The sequence below is a fragment of the Pristis pectinata genome, chromosome 20 (assembly GCF_009764475.1).
Source record: "Pristis pectinata isolate sPriPec2 chromosome 20, sPriPec2.1.pri, whole genome shotgun sequence".
NCBI lineage: Eukaryota > Metazoa > Chordata > Chondrichthyes > Rhinopristiformes > Pristidae > Pristis > Pristis pectinata.
The window spans coordinates 9,540,035-9,565,843 of record NC_067424.1 but is presented as its reverse complement, the minus strand read 5'-3'; the positions used below and the strand labels follow the sequence as shown (position 1 = coordinate 9,565,843).

The following is a 25,809-nucleotide window of genomic DNA, read 5'->3' as shown; positions in this document are numbered from 1 at the left end:
ATGTCTCTTTAATACTCAGAGGAAACCCACCCAAACTCACAGGGAGAACATGGATGCTCCACATTGACAGCATCGGAGGTCAGGATTGAACCTGGATTGTTGGAGCTGTGAGGCAGCAGCTCTACCAGCTGCAACACTGCTGCTGCCCCGTGTATTGGAGTTGTTGGGGGAGGTAGCAAAGTACAACAAGTTAATGCTCCATCAAATGAAGACTGCTATTTTGGCTTGTGAAAACATTTAAATAAAATATGATGTGCAGCTGGAGAAGGTGAACCAGAAAATTTAAGGTTCTTCCAAAATCCACAGTCAAGAGAATGGGACAATTCAGTGATCTAATTATGGAAACGATTGTGTTTTTCTTAATCACTAGGCAGTGCTGTATTACTCTGTGTTGAAAGCCATATCCTTAATGGTGGAGAGGGAGACTATGCTTGTTCTTTAGCAAAAACTCCAGTGATCAAGAACTTTGGTGCTTATCAATTTGTAGGTATGTTTTATTCGATCCTAAATCCACATTTTTTTTCCTGCAATATCAATCGTTCGTTTTCAATCTAACTGACAGTTTGTTACAAACGCTCAGTAAATGAAGGCTGACATTTCATCCAATGTCCTTCTAAAGATGAAGCCTAAAATCTTCAGGATGGCTTCTAATTGACCTCTGTCCTCTGCTAATGATTCATTGAGTCAAAGAATAGGGTACCAGCGGAGGATGTTTGGCCCAGTGAGTTAGTCCCACTTGGCAATCTAGTTAGTGCCAGTCTCCAGCACTTCCCTCATACCTCTGAAATTTAATGCTTGCAGATTTGAATGATTGGGTCATCTGAACTGAGCAGAATTATCTAAGAATCTGTGACCAGTTATTTGGTAGGTAATCTAAATCCCAGCTAAGCCTCATAATAGTATTCTTAATTACTTGCGAGTAAATCAATAGGAAACCTGCTACTCATAATATAAAAATGTGGGTGACTTCTTTAGGGAAATTCAATATAGGTTGTTACTAATAAAATATCCTGCATAGATGACCCTTACTAAAAGCCCTCATTTAAATCCTGCAACAGCATCAAGCTGTGTCACAGCATGGTTATAATATAGTGCTAAGTTTATGTTAACTTATGTTTGCCATGCTTGTAATGTACTGTGCTGTGCTGCTGCTGCTAAGAGCTAACTTTCATGGCATTTATACTCTGGGTATGTATGCCTATAACATACAATATTCAATAAACTTGAACTAGCTTCTCTGTGGCATAGCACCAATTTGTTGGAATAGAATTCAAAAGCAAAGAGGGTATGTTAAATGGAAATAGGCCCTTGGTCGGGGTCTCCTTAAAGGACAGTGAATAGTTCTGGTCTCCATAATGGAGACATTGAAGAAGATACATCTAACAATTATAAGTTGACAGCAGGACTATCAGAAATATGTTGGGGCTCCTCTCTCTGGAAGGCTGAGAATGATCTGCTAAAAGATCTTTAAAACTGTGAAGGATGTTAGACCTGGAGAATTTCTTTCTACCTGCTGAATTCTAAACCTGGGGGCTTGAGTATCATATGGTCACTATTTAAATGTCCAATAAGGAATTCAGTGGAAACTGCTTTACTCAGAGTGGTGAGAATGTGTATCTCTCTGTCTCTGGGGCAGTTAAGGGGAATAACAAATCCATTTAAGGGGAATCTAGAGGGAGAAAGTAATAGAAGGTTGTGCTGATAAGTTGAGTTAAGGGACATTGGGAGGAGATGTATGTTGGCCTGAATGGGCAGTTTGGACTGAACGGGCTGCTTTTGTGCTGTGAATGGTTCATCCACTGGGGACACAAAGCCCTTCTAGACAGAACACAACAACAGATATAATGTTGAGCTCCTAATAGTGTACACAACTGTTACACCTACTGGCAGCTTCTCCCAGGGCAGGTATATTCATTACAAGAACAAATGGTAAAGAAATGCAGCAGCTCGCTCACCATCTGTACAGAGAAAGGAATATTTAACATTTCAAACAGAATGCTTTGCACAAGCAAAGGATAAATGAGCACAGTTTTAGAATTGAGAGGTCACTTAACTTCCTGATTGGAGTCTCATGCTCCCTTCCTTAAAATCTGATGCTGTCGTTAAGCTGACGAATCTTTCTGAAGAACTCTTCGATCAGAACTGTAAGTCTTTGTGTTTTCTTACTATCTGTGTGGCTGTCTGATTGTTCACAGCTGTACATCTTCATTTCCATTTTGGATTTCCAGTGTACTTTTCCTCTTTATTGTACTTGCCGATTGGATGTGGATGTCGCTGGCAATATTAGTCTTCATTGTCCATCCCTAATTGCCCCTGGACTGTACCCTCAAGTATACTCCAACCAAGGACCTGTTTCAATTTAACATACCCTCTTTGCTTCTGAACTCTATTCCTACCAATTGGTACTATGCTATAGAGAAACTAATTCAAGTTTATTGTCATTCAAGTTCAAGTTTATTGTCATAAGCATATATTCACAGAGTATAAATGCCATGAAAGTTAGCTTTTTGCAGCAGCAGCACTGTATATTAAGAGTGAACCATGTTGACAGGTCAGGAGCCAAATCTGGCCATACTGGGTGAGAACGGCAGAGTTTTTTCCTTGAAGGAAACTGATGAACCAGATTGATTTACTGAGTTCACATTTATTTAAGATCCAGGGAAGGATTCAAACTCATGTCTTTGGATCAATGGTCCAGTGTTCTGGCTTCTAGTCCAGTAATTTCAGCACCCACAAAGGCAAATGCACTTATATATATTCCTTCTGGCAGTAGAACTAAGTGCCACCGCAGAGGATTATGTCTCTTCTCTCTGTTGACCCGCCTTATATCTCCAACCAGAAACAAACAAAGGGACTTGAAGGATACGCAGACAAAAACTGGAGATGGAGTAGAAGATCTGCTATGATCTGATTTGAAAGCCAGAGCAGACTTGCATTGTCTCCTGATCCTACTTGCTTTCTATGTGTTCTTATTACCTGGGTGGTCCCCATTGTGTGCCTCTTGTGTGAGAGTATGAGATGCCTTTGAGTATGCACATGGATCACAGACTATGCCTTTTCTGTGGTTTTCTCTAGAATCTAGCATCCAGATCCAACAAACTTGAGAATGGACTCGTTCTTGAAGCTCTGCACTGCTGATGAGGAAGAAAGCAATAGAAGGGTAGGGTGGGAGGAGGATCGTGTTGAACATTTTGCACCATTGTGAAATGGAGGCAAATAAGACGAATCTGAGGGGACTTGACTGGGTAGATGCTGAGAGGGATCTATAGCCACGGGGCATAGTTTCAGAATAAAGGTCTCCCATTTAAGATGGATGAGTGGAATTTATTCTTTCAGTAGGTTGCGAATCTTTGGAATTCTGTACCCCAGGAGATATGGAGGCTGAGGTAGGCAGATTTTGGTCTATAGGGGAATCAAAATTTATTGGGAGGGGGTACGAAAGAGTGGAGATGAGACTGTGTGATAAGACAATAAGATCAGCTGTGGTCTTATTGAACAGTGGATTTGGCCTGAGGGGGTGTTTGGCCTTTTTCTGTTCCTATTTCTTAGGTCCTCATGGTCCACAGCTAACATTTCAGACTCATGGCTGTTGACTACTTTCTGATGATTTTGTATCTCCATTCACACATCCTTCAGTTTTGCAGAAGGTCACATAGGCCACTCTTCTGAAGAGATATCCAGCTTGTTCTCCTTTGGATGGACTGGTTGAAGTTTTTGAAGTGAGGTCTGAAAGGATTGGATGTATTTCACCCTGGAGAATATTTTGCTGTGGTAAGAGGAATTCAAGCACAATTTAAGAAGTAATGAGTAAGATATCACCCATGACTTTTCTCGGGACACAATGACGGATGAGTTGTTTTACAACAGTGTGACTGCGAACATATGATTTTCCATTGGTCTTTGTACATTCAGCTGCCTCAGATCTAAGTTCCCCAAACCATCTCTTTTAAGTTCTCTCTCCCTGTTTAAGCCTCTCCTTAATAAATATGCCTCGTGGCTCTAGTATTTGATAACTTGTTTTTATATGCAGCTTGTTGTCCAAATTTCTTTTATAATATAATTGTGACACTTTGATACTATGCTGAGGATGTCAATATAACCCAAGAGGCTACTATATTTCTAGACTGAGAACTGCCTGTTGTTACTTGACACTATTACTGTGGAAACTGGACCTTGGTCTAACTGGGATGCAATCCACAAGACCATGAGCCAAAGCTATTACAGGATGACTACTGCCCAGAGATGTTCTGTGACATAAAAGCAGCCGTGTGAATGAACATAATGGGCGGCCAAGAACTTTGAATATAACCGTGCACCGTGGGAAATCTTGAGCTTTCTCACATATCCCCCGGAGAAGATTTCTCTCTGTTGTCAAATGCCACCCATTTTGCTTTTCTTTGAATAAGACTCCATTGTCAGTGTGATAATGAGACGCAGAGACTGTTGCTGGCTATAGATTAGTAATCGACTTAGCCAGCACAGTGCTTTAGGCATGAATTAAAATCTCTCTTGAAAGAAAGAGGAGACACCCTGAATGAATGGGTGGCAGTGGTTTGTGGCGTGTGTCATAGGTTTAATCTGTGCTTTTAGGTTATCAGGCTCCCTATCAGACTGAGCTATAAATAACCAATCCTGGGGAGGTTCAGCATCAGTGCTCTCCTCTCCCATGTTGTAATCTCTACATAACCAGTATACCCCTAGGACATAAGTTCCACCCCACTGATCACAATTTATGCCTCAGTTCATGTGTGTGATTACCCCCTGGATCCAAAACCAACTAATGATGCACAAGGAATGAAATCAGGAGTTCTGCAGGAGGGTCCTAGAAGACATTGTAATTTCATACAAATATAAAATTCCCAAAGGTTTTGTGCACACATGCCTGTGCTTGTTTGCATGTATGTACAGGTCTTTTTCTGAGAGCGTGTGTGTGTTTTGTGTATGATGTATTTGGTATTGGTTTATTATTGTCACATGTAGCAAGGTACAGTGAAAAGCTTTTGTTTTGCGTGCCATCCAGACAGATCATGCCACACATAAGTACATCGAGGTAGTAAAAAGAAAAACAGAATGCAGAATATAGTGTTGCAGTTAGGGATGAAGTGAAATGCAGGTAGACAAAGTGTAAAGGCCACTTGAGGTAGATTGGGAGATCAATAGTTCAAGAATTACACGGTAGTGTAGCGGTTAGCGTAACGCTTTACATTGCCAGTGACCTGGGTTCAATTCCCGCCGCTGTCTGTAAGGAGTTTGTACGTTCTCCCTGTGTCTGCGCGGGTTTCCTCCGGGTGCTCCGGTTTCCTCCCACTGTCCAAAGACATAGGGGTTAGGAAGCTGAGGGCATGCTATGTTGGCACCAGAAGCGTGGCGACACTTGCGGGCTGCCCCCAGAACACTCTACACAAAAGATGCATTTCACTGTGTGTTTCGATGTACATGTGACTAATAAAGATATCTTATCACCTTCTAGCACATGAGAGGTATTTGTGTATACTGTATGTGTGTAGTATGTTAGTGTGTTCACATTCTATGTTTGTGCCTGCATGTGTGTGCATGTTTTTGGGGTGTGTGTCTGTGTATACTCTGTTAGTATGTGCATTAGTATTTAATGTTATGGAAATATTGTGCTAGGTTTTGAAGCTGGTTATTCCTGTTCCTCCTGCTAGCTGAGTAGGCACCTTACTGAGGAGAAGGGTTTCTAAAATCATGGGAGTAATGTGGATTATAAAAGGAGTAGGAAATGTCTGCGAGATGGGAGATTAAAATTTGCTGTACAGTGAATTTACTTCAAGTGAGCCCTCTTGGTTAGGACTGTGACAACAGGTGCCCATGGGGTTAGCAGACTGGGAAACTGGCTAATTCTTCATATCGCAGCCGGAGCAGCCTATGCTTGTTTGTCAGATGAGGACAGAATATAGGCTGAGCAGTGAAGCCACGCACTGTTGAGTAGACCGCTGATACCAACTCTCCAGGCTCACAGATCGAAGCTGACTCTCTTTCCAGGTTGATTCTTTGCTCCAGCAACTTTAAGCATCAGGACATAATTTATTTTACATGCACTATGTGAGTTTGGTGACCATCTGTCTGTACATATGTATTAAAATGAGTAAATGAGGACCATGTCTGCTTGTACAGGTTCCTGTACCAGGTGTGCGGCAGTAAATGGCCAGGATTAGCCTTGTTGGTGGTGATGGAACTAGTATTTGCCTTTTTACAAGTTTATGTCCTGCTTGAGTATTTACATGGCTGTAGAAGTAATGTGTTTAACATCTCGTTTGATAGAGATGTACCTCACTAACTGGTATAAACCAATAAAATATTGCATTTATATAGTTCTGTTAACATAGTAAAATGTCCCCAGATGCTTCACAGGAGCATGATCTGACAAATATTGACTTTGAGCTATGAAAGAATATTGGGATAGGTAAGGGCTATGTTTTATAGACTGTAGGAGAAGGATAAGATAAGATATCTTTATTAGTCACATGTACATTGAAACACACAGTGAAATGCATCTTTTGCGTAGAGTGTTCTGGGGGGCAGCCCACAAGTGTCGCCACACTTCTGGCGCCAACGTAACATGCCCACAGCTTCCTAACCCGTACGTCTTTGGAATGTGGGAGGAGGTGAGTTTAAGGAAGAGAGTTCCAGAGCTATGGCAGTTGACCTTGGCAATTGAAGGTGTGGATAGCCATGACATGTAAGGGACCAGATTTGAGGATTGAAGGATAGGAGGAGGTTAGAACTGAGGCAGGGAGGGACTAGAACATGACTGACAATTTTAAAATCGCACTGGGTTGTCACTGTAGTGTATGGGGTGAAGGTCTGAGTTAAGCTAAAGCTATCTCTTCTTGGGTATCTCCCTGTGATTTTTGTTCTGCTCCCCACCTTACAGGAAGGATGCGATGGCACTAGCAAGGACACAGCAGAGGTTTACAAGGAAACTGCCAGGGCTAGAAAATTATACTCACGTGGAGAGAGAGTCCATGCTTGGGCTGTTTTCTTTGGAGCAGATAATTGAAGTAACTAAAATTATGAGATGCCTTGAGAAAGTGACAGGAAAGGATCTTCTTCTTCTATCAGAGAGGACAGTAAGATTAGGTTAATTGGTAAGATTGGGGTGGGGGGTGGGGGGGTTGTGTTGAGGAAAAGAACAATTTCATTCAAGGATTGTTTGGGGTTGGGAGCTCACTGCCTGAAAGAATGAGACCATTGCCACCTTTAGGAAATACTACTTGCAGGGTGTGGACCAAGAGTTAGGAAATGTGGTTAACCTAAAGTTCATTTTTAATCTTCATGGATACAATGGGCTGATACCCATGGGTCAGTAGTCGAAGCCTCTGGATTCTGGACCAGTAAATTAACCACTATGCTGTTGTACCCACACACCACACATGTATGATTGGAAACCTCTCCATTGTAACTTTCAAATTTACAGGCCAAAAAGTTAATGGTGAACAGTCTAGTTTATTACTTTTACAGGTGATACATAGGCTTCTATGACTCTTCATTGATGATATGTTTGTGCTTTACAGGAAGGACTGCCTTAATGTCTGTTTGGTGGGTAGTGGTTGGGGTAAGGGCAGGGATGGCAGTCTAGGAGTTACTCTTCCCAACCTTTCCTCAGTACCCCCTCCATCCTGCTCAATCTACCTTACATGTCACTTAAAATAAGCTTTGATGACTACATTTAGCTGACTCCTTAAAGCTGTCTTTCTTCTGTGAGTTATGTAGAGATTATTGCATGTTTCTCATCTTAATGCTGGCCCAAATTGTTTGATGCTCTCCTTCAATTGAGGGTTGGTCTTTCTGTCTGACTGGGAAAGGCCTGTTTTTTGAAATGATTATCTTCGTAGCCCACCCTTGATTCCTGGTTATGGTCAATATCTAAATTCCATAGTCTGCATTAACTGATAATTTGTTGGAAAAGCTAACTAAAAGAATAGAGATGGGGATGAATCAGAAAATCTTTGGTGGTCCACTAATTTGTGGGTGTGTTAAGGAGACAATGATCATTAAAGTAGATTTGTGACTATTTTCTGACTTCTGAAGCCTACTATTCCACCAATTATTCCCAACATCTGCCTGTCACTCTGAAATTTTAGCATAAACAAGGAAAAAGAAATCCTTTTATTTGTGGTTGGAGTGGGTATAAAGTGCGTCTGACTTCTCATTTCCAGACTCTTGAAGATAATTAATAACTTGGGCTGCAACACATCTTTGAATGAGTCGTTATAGTCTCCTTGTCCTGAATATGTTGTCCAACACTGGGGTATGATTCTATTGCCTCTATTCACCCTGCATAGTGTCACAATCGTGAGGGGTTGTGAACAACTGCAAGTTACTTGCTTACATTAGCCAAACCGGATCTTACCTTTACCTAGCACAATATGCAGGCACATTGTGTAGAATAGCAGCCAGGGGCTGCTAACATTTCATACACAACTTGTCTATCAGTTTGCCACTATTGCCAAGCTTGTGCCATCACCACCAAGGTTCTTACGTTAGTCCTCTCCTCATCCTATCTGTTTGGTGGTATCATCCTCGGACATTGGGTTATTCCTATTTAGAACTGTCTGTGGCCCTCCTCCACCTTCCCACCACTTCCCTAGGGCTCTGTTTATTTGTTCTAAAACGCTGATATCAAATGACAGATGTTCTCCAATTGAACATTGGTAAAATCATCATTCGCCATTGATTTCTCTCACTCTTGGCCACTTAGACAGAACCTAGCTAGAAGAAGCATTGTTGTTAAATCTGGTCCCGAGCTTGGCATTGAGATCTTCAGCCTTTCCATTACTCTCTCTCTGTTGCTAGAACCCCAGTTTATTTTTTTTGTCATCGCTGCATTCAAATTCTCTATTGTTCTTTCTCTTTTTCCTTATTCATGCAAGGGATGTGGGCTTTGCAGGCTGAACCAGCATTTCATTGCACATCCCTGATTGCCCTTGAGAAGGTGGTGGTGAGCTGCCTTCCTGAACCGCTGCAGTCCTTGAGGTGTGGTTGTACCCACAATGGTGTTAGGGAGGCAGTTCCAGGATTTTGACCCAACAATGGTGAAGGAATAGCGATATATTTCCAAGTCAGGATGATGTGTGGCTCGGAGGGCAACTTCCAGGGGGTGGTGTTCCCCGTGCTTTTGCTGCCCTTGTCCTTCTAGCTGGTAGAGGTGGTGGGTTTGGAAGGTGCTGAATAAGGAGTTTTGGTGAGTTGCTGCAGTGCATCCTGTAGATGGTCCAAACTGCTGCTACTGTGTGTCAGTGGTGGTGTGAGTGAATGGTTGTGGATGGGGTGCCTGTCAAGCAGGCTGCTATGCCCTGTATGGTGTCAAGCTTCTTGAGTGTCATCCAGGCAAGTGGAGAGTGTTCCATTACAGTCCTGACTTGAAACTTGTAGATGGTGGACAGGCTTTGGGAAGTTTAGGAGGTGAGTTATTCTCCACAGGATTCCCAGCCTCTGACCTGTTCTTGTAGCCACATTGACCTGTTCTTGTAGCCACATTGTGTATATGGCTACTCCAGTTCAGTTTCTTGTGCTCTAACATTAACAGAAGAGAAAGGTTTAGAGGGGGATATTCCACTGCATGGGGCCTCACTGCCTAAAACTAGCTGTCAGTGGTGGAATGAAAGAAAATTGACACAGGAGTGGAAAGTTTGGAAGGGGTGCAGAATGGTTATGAAGCTGTGGGGGGCTAGGATTAAAGGGATGAGTATTGGGAAGAGAAGTCCATAATTTCCAGGTAGACTGGAGGAAAAAATGAGGTAATGGAGTGAATCTCCCTTTCAACACAGTGTAGTGAGAACAACAATGAAGCTTCAGAGAAACCAGACAGGGAGCGTTCAAAGCACCAGTGATCGTATAATTATTGATGATATGGAAGGTAAGCTGAGAATGATCATGACAGAAAGTCTTTATTTCATTCAATGAATTTATGTAGGAGGGATTTTGTCAGTAATCTGAGTTGGACCCTTTTGATTCAGAAGAAACTCACTTCCATTGAACATCTTGAGTCATGACTCACTTGGCTGGTTCTCTTCTGATTTTCAATCCCCCCCCGCCTCCCCATCTGCAACAACAGTTGGCCATTTCCTCGAGCCTTAGTGGTATAATTATCCACCAATAACACTGGTATTACTCTAAAAGCTAATCCGTGTTTACGTGGGTTAGAGTGCTGAACTCTTTTGTGTATTATTGAAGATTAGTTTCATTTAAATATTTGCTGCTTTTCCTACGCATTCAAACTTGGTCAAGTCTAAGAATGTTTATGAAGGCAAGATGCTCGGAGTATGTTTCCCCTGGCTGAAGACCCTGGGACTGGAGGTACAATCTCAGGAAAACAGACTCATTCACATAAGAGCTTAAGAACAGAAGAACTAAGAGCAATAGTAGGTTATCTGCCCTCTTGAGCCCGATCTACCATTTAGTAAGATTATGCTGATCTAATTCTGGTCGTGGCTCCACTTTCTGCCTGCTTCCCATAATCGCCTACTCCCCTATAAACCAAAAATGTATTCCTCTCAACTTCAGATATATTCAATGATTCAGCATCCACAGCTCCCTGGGGTAAAGAATTCCAAGGATTTGCGATCCTGTGAGAGAGGAAATTCCTTCTCATTTCCAACTTAAATAGGTGACTCATTTTTTTCTGAAAATACGTCCCTAGTTCTAGATTCCTATGAAAATTCTCCTAGGATCTCCCCTGTCAAGGCCCTTCAAGATCTTATGTTTAAGTCAGCTCACCTCTCCTGAACTCCAATGAGTATAGCCCATTGCTGAGGAGAAATTTCTTCACTCAGAGGAGCTGTGAATCTTTGGAATTTTATGCCCTTGAATGGGTGAGAATGTACGGTGACTGCTGGAGGAACTCGGAGGGTTAAGCAGCATCTGTGGAGGCAAAGGGATAGTTGACATTTCGGGACATGACCCTGCATCAGGACTGAACATTAGCCATCCCTTTGCCTCCCCAGATGCTGCTTGACCCACTGAGTTCCTCCAGCTGTTTGTTTTTTGCTCCTCATTCCAGCATCTACAGTCTCTTGTGTCTCCAGAATAAACTTAAACCATCTTCACAAATTTCTTTCACTGAAAGGTCAAGAATTAGTGTGATCTTATTAAATGGCGGAGGATGCTTGAGGGGCCGCTTGGCCTATTTCTTGTGTAAAATGGAACCAAGTCCCAATGGCCAAAACGGTTAGTTTAACCTTCAATATTTCAAGCCAACCAAGTTGCTTCTAAATAGCCAATGCTTGGAAGCAAAAGAAATGGTCTATTTTCTTCATAGCAACGTCCTGTGAAACTGGTGAAATAACTAATAGCTTCACCTTGTCTTTTTATTTATTGAATTACTTTCACTGAGGGCGACTTCTCCACAGCTTGTCCATCAGAATGAAAAGTAAACATCCTGAACAGTGTTTCCAGCAACTGGGGAGTAAAATTATTTTTTAAAAATGCTTCTTTTTATTTTGTGTCACATCTTTCCAATTGTGCAAATATTGCAGATGTGTAGGTTTTGGGGTGGGGAGGGGACAGTAAAATGTCTCTGGTCAAGGAACGAAGTCTTGTGATTAAAACCTCTGGACTTGCAGTCAGTCAAGATGGCAACTGTACACACCTACTCTGAGCAGGCTTCACTCTGGGCACACATAAGTTGGGTCCTTGTCCATGGCCACTGGTTAAGCCATGATTAAAGAGCCAGCTGCCTGCCTGTGCAGAATTGACCATTGTTTTAGTGGGAATGGTGAGACATAGATCCCAATTTATCATTCTATTATTAGAAACACCACATCATTTCTCACAATTGTATAAATCCATGGCTTAGTGCTGTTGAGTGGTCCCTTTGTTTCTCTGTCCACTGCACTGTGTGCAGAACCTGCACCTGTTTTTGACCACACATTACGAATTTCAAGTCCCAAATCTTGCCTCAGTTCAAAATTTGACCTTAATTGCCTTTTATTCCTCTCTCATTATGAGCTGGCAACATTTTTTGGCTTTGCGAAGTCCCTTGGAGAAGTTTATGATATTCAGGTGCGATGTAAGACTGTTGTTGTGTTGCTATACCAGACATCAACTCCATCATGGAGATTGGTCCAATTTGATCAGTCATTTCATTATCCCAGGGCAAGTGCTACCTCTAATCAAAATGCTTTTTTTTATACACAAGCCAACAGTTTCAATAGCATAAAACAGAACCTACAGCATGGAAATAAGTCCTCAGCCCAATATGTCTGATACTTATTCCACATGGGTGCCTTTTTCTATGCCCTTGACATAATTCTTTACTCCTTGCTTGTCCTTAAATACATCTTGGTAATTTACATTCAGTAATCACCTCCCTCTCATCACTCTCTGGATGAAGAGATTTCTCCTTAGCTTTTGCTATGACTGTCTTATAATTATGAATTTTAATTTTGATCTCCCTACAAGTGGGTACAACTCCACACTTCCTGTTTCAGAATCATAAAGCTTATCAGGTCCATGGTAAGGAGATGTTGTATTCAAGTTTCTTAGAACTTTGACAGGGGCACAGACTATTTGCCCAACATCTCATCCACTCTTCTAGATGCAATAATAACTTAAGGCCAGATATATAAACAACAACAAATAAGTGAACAACAGCAATTATATGCTATAGGTTTCACAATAGTTATTACATTTAATGATCTCCTTGGGAAAATAGAAAATGACATGTAGCCGTAGCAATTGCTGATCATCATGGTATCTTTTCTCCCACTCTCTGGCCATATTAAATCTTTCTAAGGCTTCAGAATGCTCTTCAATTTAACCCGGACGGGGTGAGAAATATCATGGAAAGAAAATCACAACTGAAAAATTTACACAACTGTCTGTGAACCTCAAAGTGAATGAGCCAAATATATCTCCAAACTACTTCGCTAAAGTGCAATTAAATATGACGCCTCCGATGTTCTGTCACACACCTGTCATGGGCAAGCAACTGACTGAATAACTTTTCCTAGTTAAGCTATTTTGTTGGAGTGAAACTATTTCTTTCTAAAGCCAATATGTTCCTTGACAGTATCAAAGCAATCTTTTAGTCATGTGGTGAAGGGTTAGGAAGATGGAGAGGTCATATTACACTGGAAATATAAACATAATCTCAGTAACCACCAGCATTTATTATTGAAAATGCAACAAAAACAACAACGTACCATCTGACATACTGCGTGATACAGTGGGGGGGGAATCTTGCATATATATTGTGCCTTTCAGGATGTTCTTTCACAGCAAACAAATTACCCTTTGAAGTGTAGTTACTTGCAATGTGGTGCCAATCTGTGCACAGCAAGCACCCACAAATAGTGATGTGATTACCTGAATGGATGCTGTGGTTGAGGGATTAATGTTAGTCAGGGTGTCTGGGACAGTCCTAGCCTCTTTCAGAGTGGTGGGTTGGGAAATGTCCATCTACAAGAGAAGACTGGCCTCGGTTGGTGGAAGGGTAGTCTCTTGCTAGCTGTCATTCGGTAGAATTGGACACATGCCATGTGGCATCATATCCATTGGGTTGGGTGAAACATTCCAAACCTTGGAACCAAGGTGCAGTAGTTGTGGAGCGTACATGTTTGTTTTCCTCAGGAAAAGTAGCAGTTCCATTTGACATTCTGCTTTTATGTGTTTTGTCCGAGAACCCACTCCTGAAGTTACTCTCTGTGATTGCTCTGGCAACAGTTGAGGATGGAGTGCTGTGGTCTTCCAGTGATAGCCAATAGCACATGAACAGCAGCAGAAAGTGCAGGGGGCCAAGAGAGGGTGGGGACAGGGCTGCCAAGGTGTTGACAGGCACTCCTGATGTTGGTGGCTGGTGGTTCCCTTTGGCAAAATGTACCATCACATCAGCCTCTGCTTTGGTGGCCTATGTGACCAGGGGTCAAGGATTTCCTCTGAGTGGGGATGACACCAGCTACCAATATACTGAATCTAGAGCTGATTTTATGGTCCATTTGGAATGATGAAAGGGAAACATTATCTCAGATTTCCAAGTCCTGGTGACAGGTTACCTTGGTTTCCTTCTCCATGTGTTGCATAGTTCCAACATTTTGTGTTTTTATTTCAGACTACTGAGTTATAGCCTGATACGGGCCTAATTATAGGGAGAAGTTGGCCAGGCTGGGTCTTTATTCCTCGGAACATAGGAGAATGAGGAGCGACCTTAGCGAAGTGTTTAAAATTATGAGAGGCAGAGATAAGGTGGATGGTGACAGTCTTGTCCCCAGGGTAGGGGAGTCCAAAACTAGGGGGCATAGGTTTAGGGTGAGAAGGGAAAGATTTAAAAGGGACCTGAGGAGCAACCTCTTCACGCAGAGGGTGGTGAGTATATGGAACGAACTGCCGGAGGAAGTGGTTGAGGCAGGTACAATAGTATCATTTAAGAAGTACTTGGATTGTTACATGGAGGGGTGGGGCTTGGAGGGATAGGGGCCAACCGCAGGAAATTGGGACGAGCTGGGTGGGCACTGTGGTCGGCATGGACTGGTTGGGCCGAAGGGTCTGTATCCGTGCTGCATTGCTCTATGACTAGGCTTCAGCAGGGTGGTTTGTCAGATTGCTCGTGCAGTTTTGATCCTGCACTTTCAAAGAGGAGCAAACATGAATTTACTTGCTCAGCCTACTTGATGAGAGTGAAGTGGATAAGCACTTGAGAAAATAATTCTGAGGAACAGAAAAGAAAGGGGGAATGGGACCGATGGAATTGCTCAATTAGGCACTGGCAAAGACTAGATAGGCTGCGTGATTTCCTCCTACGTGCCGATTAATTTTATGCGAGATTTTTAACCTTCCTGTTTTTTGAATGTCGGAGCTTCACTTCCTTGGGTACATGCCAGCAATCTGTGCAGATAAAATCACGTTGTTGTTATGTCCTGACACATGAATCCATAAAGTCAGATGACACTGAGGAGCAGCTTACAATTTCCTTGACTTAGTTGACACAGTAGTGTCATTAATCGGGGTAGTAACAAGGATTGTGTGCAAGTGATACAGATATATCAGGTACAAATAAAATAAATATTTCTGAATTGGGTGTAAAAGCTTCTCCCCCATGACCTCGCCCAGGGTTCAGCAGGATCGGGGGAGTGGTAAGGGGGACTTCGGTCTCCTTACCTAAGAAAGGATATAGTAGCATTGGAGGCAGTCCAGAAGAGATTACTAGGCTAATTCCTGGGATGAGAGGTTGTCCTATCAAGAGAGGCTAAACAGCTTGGGTCTTTTTTGGAGTTTAGGAGAATGAGAGGTGATCTTATTGAAACATTTAAGTTCCTAAGGGGGACACGGACTGCAGATGCCAGAATCTGGATCAACTGGAGAAACTCAGTGGGTCGAGCAGCACCTGTGAGTGGTGGGGGGGGGGGGGGGGGGGGTGGTGGGAAGCGGGGGGAGAAGGAAATTTTATGTAAGAGACAGTAGTGGGAAATGTGAGGTTGGGGCACTCTCAGGTCAGAGGCTGTGGAGGGGAGATCTCCTGATGTGATGAGACAGTGGCCTGATGATCGTTGGTGAGGTCACGGTCCAGGGGTTGACCCTTACAAAACCTGTTCTGGTGCAAAATTTTGACCCCAAATGCCAACAGTTCCTTTCCTCCACAGATGCTGCTTGACCCAATGGGTTTCTCCAGCAGGTTGTTGGTTGCTTTAAGATCCTCGGGGGTGGGGGGGGGGGCATTTGGGGATGCTTAACAGGGTAAATGTTGAGAGGTTTTCATTAGTAGGAAAATCTTGAACTGGGGGCATGGTTTCAAGATAAGGGAGTGGTCATTTAAAATTGAGATATGTAGACATTTCTTCTCACAGAGGTAGTGAATCTCTGGAATTCTCTGTCTAGACAGTTGTAGAGACTAGATCAATAGAAATATTTAAGCTAGATGTTGATAAATTCTTGAAAGATCGGGGGATTGAGGGTTATGGGGATCTGGCACAGAGAGGACTGGGGCAGGTCCGCCAGATCACATTGAGTGGTGAGACAGGTCTCGGGGGGCTAGGTGGGCTACTCCTCCTATTTTCTTGTGTTGTTGTAAGGTTTATCCTCTCAAGCAAGGCCAGTGAAAATTAAACGAAAACTTGCACGTTGCAGATCGTTTTCAGGTCATCCCAATGACCTGTTGAGCTAATGAAGTATTTTAGAAATGTATGATATTGGAATCGTAACAGTCAATCTCTGCAGAGCAAGATCACACAAAAGCAATGCGACAATGAGTAGATAACCTGCTCTGGTGATGTTGGTTGAGGGGTAAATAGTGACATGACAGCAGAGATAACTCCCTGCATCAAAATAGGGCCAAGGGGTCTTTTACATTCACCCAAAGAGTGGTCTCTGTTTAATACCTCGTTTGATGGACAAAAGTGTTCATACCATGAAGGTACCTTTAATTTGGCTGATCTGTGAGATGGGATGACTGCAGATTGATAGGCTCGGTTCACAGCTTCTTGTACTTGCATCCTTTAGGATTGAGCAGTCAGAAAGATGCAAAACAGGCTGCTTTTTCACACAGTCATAGTTACTCTGTTGTACACACTGTCACCTCTCATCCCAGTATCCTGCATTCAGGTAGCCCACTGGACCAAGCCCTTGTGTATGGATAAGAAACTCAGGACAGATGACGGTGTGCCAAATGAAGTTGGTATCAACTATAAGGAGAATGTCCCAAATAAGGAAGGTTCACCAATGGGGAATGATTGATGTGATACTCAGTGCTGATTGGTTCATTGCATGAAGACATACAGAATGGTGAAGGTGCAGAGGAAATTTCCAAGGACGTTGCCAGGGCTGGAGAAGTATAATTATGAGGAGAGACTGACTTAATTGGGGTTGTTTTCTCTGGAACAATGGAGAATGGGGGGGGGGGGGGGGGAGGGAGGGGTAGGAATTAGGGTGTACAAAATGGAGAGACCTATGCAGGGAGGACCTGTCTCCCTTACTAAGAAAGTCAAAAACAGATAAATAGATTTGTTAGCTGGTAGGATTAGAGGGGAGAATTTTTCATTCTAAGATTATTAGAATCATTTATAAGATTATGAGAGGCATAGATAGAGTTGACAGCGGGTATCTTTCTCCCAGGATTGCAATGTCTAATACTAGAGGGCACGCATTTAAGATGAGAGGGGATAAGTTAAAAGGAGATGTGCAAGACAAGTGTTTTTACACGGAGAATGGTGCATGCCTGGAATGGGGTGGTGGTGGAGGCAGATACGATAGGGGCATCTAAAAGCCTCTTTGATGGGCACATGAATGTGCAGAGAATGGAGGGATATGGACATTGTGTAGGCAGAAGGGATTAGTTGGGCATTTACTTACTAGTTTAACTAGTTTGGCACGACATCATGGGCCGAAGGGCCTGTTCCTGTGCTGTACTATGTCCTATAAGAATGGAAGGGGTCGGCAGCTCGCTGTCTGAGGTGTTGGTGGGTGCAGAAACCCCTCCCACATTTAAAAAGTAGCTAGATGAACACTTGAAGATCTATAAACTCTCGGGCTAGGGGCCAAGAGCTAGGACGTCAGAGTAAACTAGCTAGTGCATATTTGGCCAGCATGGGTACAATGGGCCAAGTGGCCTCGTGGGAAGTTGATCTTAATGGCTTTGAGATTAGTATTTATACCGTTGTAGGAGAGAGTCTGTTGAGGAATTTCATGGTTGTGGGAGGGACGCAGGGGTGCAGATGTTTCTGGTCATGCAGTGGTATGGAGGATTGGGTCAGAAGATTCTGGAGGTGTTTCTTGTGGTTAAAAAGCTTTGAATTGCACAGCTAGATGCAGCTGATTTAAACTGTGAGGCAGATTGCAAAGCTGTCCATTGAGATAAATTACCCAGGTCATTCTGAGGAGCAAGAAAATACTGTTGGACTTCACACTCTCTCATCAAGCACCCGGGAATGCTGAGATCGTGGGGGAGCCTTCACTGCTGGTTGGGAGTTATATGGGAAGAAAAGTTGGCCACTTGGCCCATCCAGTCTCTTTAGCCTTTCAATTGTCTTTAAAGTGAGATGTTAAACGAGGCTTGCCTGTTATCTGAAGTGGGTAATAGATCCCGCTTTATTATATTGATGTTCCATAGAAAGCATCCTATCTGGATGCATCACCAAGACTGCGAGAAACTGCAGAGTTGTGGACACAGCTCAGCACATCACAGAAACCAGCCTCCCCTCCATGGACTTGTCTACACTTCTCGCTGCCTTGGAAAAGCAGCCAACGTAATCAAAGACCCCACCCAACCAGGACGTTCTCTCTTCTCCCCCCTCCCATCAGGCAGAAGATATTAAAGTCTGTAAGCACGTACCACCAGGCTCGAGGACAGCTTCTAGCCCACTCTTATAAGACTATTGAACAGTCCCCTAGTATGATATGGTGGACTCTTGACCTCACAATCTACCTCGTCATGGCCTTGCACATTATTGTCTGCCTGCACTGCACTTTCTCCATAACCGTAGCACTTTATTCAACATTCTGTTATTGTTTTCCCTTGTACTACCTCAATGCACTGTTGTAATGAAATGATCTCTATGGACAGCATGTAAAACAAAGTTTTTCACTGTACATCTGTACATGTGAGAATAATAAACCAATTTACCAATTTAGGTAGTTCTGCTATAAGGTTACATTCCTAGGAAACTTTGCATTATCGTAAGTTGTTATAGCAGAACGGGCTGTAGTTGCCTTACAGATTTAAACAGGTTTTCCTGATGGTGATCGCATTATAACCAGTGTGGCCCGCATAATGCAAATAATGTTCCCTAATCCATCAATCACATTGTAACCAATTTGCGTTATAGCAGAACTACCTGTACTTTTTGCAGGGGGGTTCCCTCCTTTGTATCTGGCCAATTTATCTCCAAAGTAGGTCTCACAAAATTGGGATTATCGCATCATTATCGCTCTGCTGCTGTGGGATCTTGCTGTGCACACACCAGCTGCTGCATGTTCTACGGTATTGTACTTTGGGATGGCCTGTGGTCGTGACAGGTGCCAGATAAATGCAAGACTTTCATGGCTTGTAGGTTGCTCAGCTTTTCTTGGCGCCACAGGCACCTTGCCCAACAAAAATCTATCAACTCGCTTCTGAAAGCACCAATTGTACACCCAGCATCTGCAGCCTTGAAGAAAGAATTGTTATTAAGATGGACAAAGCTGTGTTTATATCCAAGGGCGAGGATAAAGGACCTAACGATCTTGTGGAGCACAGTGACTCATCGTAGTTCTACCTCTCCTTCTGCCATCACTCCTCAACCACTTTAACTGCCTCCTCCCCTACTGGGGAGTGAAGAGCACTGAGAATCCCCTTGGAAAGTGGTGGAAATTTCGGTAAGTGTGGGAAGGGATTAAGCACAGCAAGCAGCTGTATTATTTGAAAGTGTCGTCCTTATAAAGGAGCCAAGTTCTGCTCGCTTTTTTTGAGCTGCGTTGTATTCAAGAAACAAACCATGCCAATGGATGCATATCATCAATGTTTTAACATTGGTTTGGTTCCTCTTGTTCCATAAATCTTCAGTGTTTATTCTCAGTGCTTATTGTGTGCTTTTAATATATGTTTGCTCCCTTATCCCCTTCAATTTCATCTCTTTTTTTGCCCAAAGATTGACTGAGTTGCACATGTGTGATATGGTTTGCCCACTAATTGGCCATTCTGAATGTACGAATGTAGATCACCAGGACTCTGAATAAGCAGGAAGCAGAGAAGAGCCTCATGGTTGAGGTTGTTTGCAAACCTTGTCATCTTTGTGTTTAAATTCCTCTATGTGTAGTCCTACTGCTGTGATCAGTGGGCAAGGATCCAGGGTTGTGTTATAGCCATAATCTGTCAGCCTATCTCTGTCACCTCCCTCCTGTGTGCCTGAGATATCCTCCACTTACGCTCCTACCCTCCTCTTCCCACAGACGTCTGAGCCCCTTCTCTCACCTTTGGCAAACTTCCCACCTGCCGTATATGTTGCAAAGCATTCCCCCTCCCTCGCTCTCTCAATCTCATTAAATCAAGCTCATTGCCCAAGTTCTCATCCATCTTAATATCTCATGTGGCTTGGTGTCAATGTTTGATTGAACACGTTCTTGTGTGAAACCTCTTTGGGATGGGAAGGCTGCTAATTGTTCTATACGTAGGCTCAGACATTTGAGCTATTCGCTAGTGTTGGGCTTAGTACAGTGTAAGGTCATTTCACCGGCTGCCCTTTGGCAGGCTCTGGTTATCTGACTCAGGACAGATCAGCCACCAAAGGTGGGCACTCACAGTCGGATCTCACATTTTGGGAAGGTCTGAGTTCAGTACATGAGAACCTGAATTTGGAGCCCATGATGTTGAACTCTAAATGGTGATGGAGTAGGTTAGGACTGTGCTGAGCACTATATGACTACTACACAATGCATGGTGCATACAATATGCTGACAAGTTGATCCTTAGGCCTGTTCAATGACCATACCTGACTGATAGTACCTGTACTATGACCCATGGTGCCTGTACTGTGGTCCTCCTATACAACCCACGGTACCTGTAGTATAGACATACATGGCCTATGGAGCCTGCTGTATGGTCTTCTGCTCTCACTGTACTTAGAGTCATACAGCACAGAAACAGGCCCTTCGGCCCAACTAGTCCATTCCGACCAAGATAAGATAAAATATCTTTATTAGTCACATGTACATCGAAACACACAGTGAAATGCATCTTTTGCATAGAGTGTTCTGGGGACAGCCTGCAAGTGTTGCCACCCTTCCAGTGCCGACATAGCATGCCCACAACTTCCTAACCCGTACGTCTTTGGAATGTGGGGGGAAACCGGAGCACCCGGAGGAAACCCAGGCAGACACGGGGAGAATGTACAAACTCCTTACAGACAGCAACGGGAATTGAACCCGGGTCACTGGCGCTGTAATAGCGTTACGCTAACCGCTACAATACCGTGCCTACCCCTAAGATGCCCATCTCAGGTAGTTCCATTTGCCTGCATTTGGCTCATGTCCCTCTAAACCTTTCCTATCCAAGTATCTGTACAAGTGCCTTTTAAACATTGTTATTATACTTTTCTATTGCTTGACCCACAAGCGCAAGGAGCTCTGTCCTATTGATTTCTTCTGGATATTTGGAAAGCTGCTGATCTTAGCTATTGGCTGCTTGTGATACCGTCACTGTAAGCAAACTGTGGGGAGTCAAGAACAAGGTGACTCCTGAGAGGCCATTTTGTGGGAACTCAAGATGCAAAGGACAGCAGAAATCTGAAAGGCTGCAGGGACATTAGCAGCTTCCAAAACTGATTGTGGCATCTGGTGCCAAGTTGAGCCTGTGCCAGTCTGCACTTACCTGGGCTGACGGTGGAGGGGCTTCTGCACCCCTCAGGGTCAGACAGTAGAACATAGAACACTACAGCACAGTACAGGCCCTTTGGCCCACAGTGTTGTGCCGACATTTTATCCTGCTCTAAGATCTATCTAACCCTTCCCTCCCACATAACCCCCTATTTTTCTATCATTCATGTGTCTATCTAAGAGTCTCTTAAACGTCCCTAATGTATCTGCCCCCACAACCTGCAGGCAGTGCGTTCCATGCACCTACCACTCTAAAAAAAAACTTACCCCTGACATCCCCCTTATACCTTCCTCCAATCACCTTAAAATGATGTCCCCTCGTGTTAGCCATTGTCGCACTGGGAAAATGTCTCTGACTTAGCAGTGCTAAGTCGTCAATGGTGAATAGGCCTCAGCTACTGCCGAGGTCACCTCTCTGAAACATCCTGACGATCTTGAACACAGGGCAAGATTTGGGTCACAGCCTGCAGCGCGTGACATCCACATCCTTACCTCTGAGCTGCCCAATGCCAATAGTTCCCTGTGGAACCACCAGTTAAATCCAGCACAATTAGCCCACGGGTAAGAGTTTCAAACTGATATAGAATGACAGTTAATGGGGCTAAGAAACAGATCTGTCATGATAGAATAGGCTTGATGGGCTGAATGGCCTCCGAAGCTTTTGGCTAATACCCTCTGGCTGCCTAAGATTTGCTACAAAGTTGAGCAACGTCTTTCACGTGAGGTAGTTGGGGTGGAATGGATGTGGGTACACACAGACACAGAAAAGGAGGATTTTGCTGATTGTGAAAAAAAACTGGATATATTGCCCAGATTAGGATTCACATCCTGACCTGGGATTATCCTAACTCTGTTGCAAGTGGCTCTTTGTTTCTCCATTCAGAGGGAGTGGTGCTGTCAGGAACTTTTCCGTCCCCTGTGAAATCATCAGGAATCATGATTAACTTCTTGCAATCTCCTGTTTTATTTTTGACCTCCTCCTACACTCCAGAATAACTTTGGTTTGATGAACTATTTTTAGTGCTGAACCATTTCCTGAATAAGTCAAACACGGGTTTCTTCCTCTTTTGTGTCTCAACAAATCGACCACCAAAAATTAACCCTTTCAGTGCCTGAACCCTGTCTTTCCAAGTCCAGAAAATGCAGGCAAGTTATTAATCACAAATTCTGGTGTTTCGTAATCAACCGTGTGGAAGCAACTGGTTGTGTTACTAATTTCAAATTGACGGAGAGAGAGATGATCTCGGGATGCAAATATTCAGATCTTTACAAGTGTCACTGCGGTATGTAAAATTAAATTCTTAAAAATATTTTTATTTACAGTGTGGTAACAGGCCCTTTCGGCCCAACGAGTCTGCGCCGCCCATTTTAAACCCATATTAACCTACCCGTACGTCTTTGGAATGTGGGAGGAAACTGGAGCACCTGGAGGAAACCCACGCAGACACGGGAGAACGTACAAACTCCTTACAGATAGCGACGGGAATAGAACCCCGATCGCTGGCGCTGTAATAGTGTCGCACTAACCGCTACGCTACCGTAGTGAAATGAAAGTTAAAACGGATTTTTGTGTGGAGACATTTAATATGGAAAGACAACACTGTTGATGAATCTGTATATTGCATGTAAGCATTCCATAATGGTCTGGGTCAAGTTTCCCCAACAAACATTTAGTTAGTAATTCATGGATAAGGTTACATGTCTTTCATTGAGTCACTCAGCACAGAAACAGACCCTTTGGCCCACAAGTCCCTGTCAGCCATCAAGCACCTGTTTGTTATTAGTCTTACACTAATCACACTTTATTCTTGTCACATTTCCCCATCTTCTCCATTAGATTCTATCTCTTACCTACAGGCTAGGGGCAATTTACAGTGGCCGGTTAACCTACAGATCAGCGAGTCTTTGGGATGTGGGAGGAAACTGGAGCATCCAGAGGAAACCAGAGCATCCGGAGGAAACCTACACAGCCGCAGGGAAAATCCAAACTCCACGCAGATAATACCGGAGGTCAGAGTCAATCTTGGGTCACTGGAGCTGTGAGACAGCGGCCCTACTAACGGTGCTACTGTGCTGGCAGATGAGGCTTTGGTTTAATGGACTATCCCAGAGGTGTTGGTATCTACATTGGTTTAAGTGAACCCTGCTGATCCTGAGACTCTGGTTAACCACTAATGGTGAAGCTCTCTCAAAAGCTGTTTTGATAACTATTGCCCAATATTACACTGAGAATACTTGCATTTTCCAATATATTCATTTCACGCAGTGAAAGATTAGGTAGTTTAACATTTTATCTGAAAGAAAGAACCCTCAAAAGGACAGTCCTCCCTCAGTATTATAGATTCACTGAGGCATGGAAACAGGCTCTTTGGCCCACTGAGTTCACAATAACCATCAACCATCCATTTACATTAATCCTACACCAATCCTATTTTTTTTCTCCCCACATCCCATCAACTACCCCCCAGATTCTACCACTAGGGCTAGTTTACTATGGCCTGTTGATCTACCAACCCCTGCAGATGTGCCAGCTGTCCAGGATTGCCTGCTGAAGCCTCCATAGGACCATAAGGTATAGGAGTATAATTAGGCCACTTGGCCCATCAAGTCTACTCTGCCATTCAATCATTCCGCCTTCTCCCCTTAACCCCCTTACCAATCAAGAACCTATCAATTTCTGCCTTAAATACACCCAATGACTTGGCCTCCACAGCCCTCTGTGGCAACAAATCCCACAGATTCACCACCCTCTGGCTAAAGAAATTCCTCCTTATCTCAGTTTTAAACGGACATCCCTTTATTCTGAGGCTGTTCCCTTTGATCCGAGATTCTCCTACTGATGTAAACATCCTTTCCACATCAACTCTACCCAGGCCTTTCAGTATCTGGTAGGTTTCAATGAGATCTCCCCTCATCCTTCTGAATATCATTGATCAAGGGTCACCTCCCCCATTTCCAGGTCAGATCTAACTCACCCTGGAGATGGGGGAGGTGTCCCTTGATCAATGATCCAATGTTGTATGAGAAGTGGCTTAGTGCAGTTTCACGAACCCTGTGGTTTCTACCTCATTAACCTGCCCCATGCTCGCTTTGTATGTATTACGTTGATTCTCATCCGTACTGTTACTTCTTGATCATAATCCACTTCCACTGATTGGTGGGGCTACTTCTCCTATTGATTGCTCCCTGTGTTCCGTGCTTGAACCTGGGTCATTCGATGAATATACATCATTTGGCTCATTTAATGCATGAGCCTCCTCATACCCTATAACTCCATCAGCAACAACTTTCACTCTCAAGTGTTTCCCAACCACTCCAGAAATGCATCCATGCTGTTCACCTGCACCACTTGCTGGTTCTAACCACTGCTGGATCAAGGATGTCCTCCTGAATTCCACATTGGATTTATTAGGGAATTTATTCTCTTGCCTTTACATGTGAGATTGCTCCTTTCTTGTCCACCCACTACAGCAGCTGCTGCTTGAAACTGGAACTTGTGGAAGTTCTGTTCAAACTGAATGTCAGACTTGATGGGGTTATGGGTCCTGTTCAAACTGAATGTCAGACTTGATGGGGTTATGGGTCCTTACGTATTCCCTGGGGGACTAACCACAAATCAGGGAATAGAACATGGAACATTATAGCACAGTACAGGCCCTTCAGCCCACGATGTTGTGCTGACATTTTATCCTGCTCTAATAGCTATCTAACCTTTCCCTCCCACATAGACCCCCCCCCATTTCCCTATCACTCATGTGTCTATCTAAGAGTCTCTTTAATGTCCTTAATGTATCTGCCCCCACAACCTCTGCCAGCAGTATGTTCCACGCACCCACCACTCTCTGTGTAAAAAAAACTTACCCCTGACATCCCCCTTCCTCCAATCACCTTAAAATTATGCCCCCTCGCGTTAGCCATTTTCACCCTGGGAAAAAGTCTCTGACTGTCCACTCAATCTATACATGTTTTAAGTTGGATTAAACGTTTGACGTCAAAAATCACTGTTTGTATTTGTTTGAATGAAACTTGGGTTCTCCCTCAGACATTGCAGATATAGAGTTAGAATTTTCATCAGTTCGATTGGGATTAAACCTAACAGTTTAGACTTTTTGGTTCTGTAGTTAATTACGGTGTACAAACTCCAAGCCTCTTTGTCTTCATTGATCTCACAAGGGCCACTGACAGAGTTTAGAGTTTATCTTTAATGTGCAATTAACGATACTAAGTGATTTGCCTGAGAACCAATACAGGATGTGTCAAGGTAGGAGCAATGCTTACAGCCCTTTGCAATCCTCCAGTAATGAAAAAAAACAGACATGCTTTGGAGGGAACATTACCCAGAGGACATGGGTCGATGGTTCAGAGTTCAGGGTCAATGGGTAAAGGTTAGATTTATCCTGAAACAGGGACCAGGAATGATGGAACAGAGCTTGTGGCAGCAGCTGAAGTTAGTGGCTGCAGTCTGCCAATATCTCATGGATAATTTTGGCTTGTCCAGGCTCCACCATT

At 43.5% G+C, this 25,809-nt stretch overlaps 1 protein-coding gene across 11 annotated transcripts in view; it reads left to right on the top strand.

Moving 5' to 3' along the window:
• Positions 1-25,809, top strand: part of plekha6 (pleckstrin homology domain containing, family A member 6) — a 291,418-nt gene that overhangs the window by 88,902 nt on the left and 176,707 nt on the right. The window lies entirely within an intron of this gene.